The sequence below is a fragment of the Bison bison genome, unplaced genomic scaffold (genome assembly GCF_000754665.1).
Source record: "Bison bison bison isolate TAMUID 2011002044 unplaced genomic scaffold, Bison_UMD1.0 scf7180017864034, whole genome shotgun sequence".
NCBI lineage: Eukaryota > Metazoa > Chordata > Mammalia > Artiodactyla > Bovidae > Bison > Bison bison.
In genome coordinates this window covers 2,704,452-2,705,310 of record NW_011494606.1, presented here as the reverse complement: position 1 = coordinate 2,705,310, position 859 = coordinate 2,704,452, and the positions used below count along the sequence as shown (strand labels likewise).

The following is an 859-nucleotide window of genomic DNA, read 5'->3' as shown; positions in this document are numbered from 1 at the left end:
TTCCTTATCTTTAAATGAGGCTGATATCCCCTCCTTCACAGAGGGGTAGAGGAGGAGTCATCAAATGAACAGACCTGATGGGCCCAGCAGTTCCAGGCCCAGGCCCCGAGGGTGGAGGCAGCGTAAAAGTCTGGTGCATGAGGCCGAGATGGCAGCGCCCAGGGCTGAAGGAGAGGGGTCAGGCTGGCTCCACCAGCTGAGACACTGAGCCTGTGCCCCGTGCTCAGTCCTTGTGGGTCTGGGGAGACCAGAAGGGGGGATGCAGCCCACTCCGTTGAATCCTCCCTGGAGGACACAGACCACACCCAGGAAACCAGCGCAGAGAGAACAAGCCAGCCCCGCAGGCCACCCCTGCAAACAGCACCGCTTCTTGTCAGGATGAGTGCTGGACGCTCCTGGCACTCAGCTGCGTCAGACTCCGGGCAGAGGGGGAGGAGGGATCTTAGCCTGTACGGTGCTGTGGCTGAGCACTCAGGCTCTGCAAATCAGCCTGACTTCTCTACTAATTAGTGGTTGGCAAGTCACCTTCCAGCCCAGTACTCTCATCTGCAAAATGGGAGAAATGGAGTCTGCCGTGTGGTCATTGTTGAGGCTCCGATGAAGTGATGCACACAGGAGGCCTGGCCTGGTGCCCTCGGAGGTGTTGCCTGCCGCTATTTTTAACGATCGTACAAAAACCGTACCAAACTCCAAACCAGGATAATGTCCGTAATTAATAGTTTTTAATGACTCAGAAGGCCTTCCAGGAATTCCTAGGCCTTAAAGCCTTAATTAAGAGCATCAGTTCAAGGGATGTGCTGGTTAAAAGTGAGTTCAAGTGTGAATGGGCCATTTTTTTTTTTTTTTTAATTACATTTTA

The 859-nt window shown here is 53.3% G+C and overlaps 1 protein-coding gene across 5 annotated transcripts in view; it reads left to right on the top strand.

Moving 5' to 3' along the window:
• PAQR5 (progestin and adipoQ receptor family member V) overlaps nt 1-859 on the top strand; it is a 118,858-nt gene that overhangs the window by 90,195 nt on the left and 27,804 nt on the right. The gene's annotated exons all lie outside the window — the stretch shown is intronic.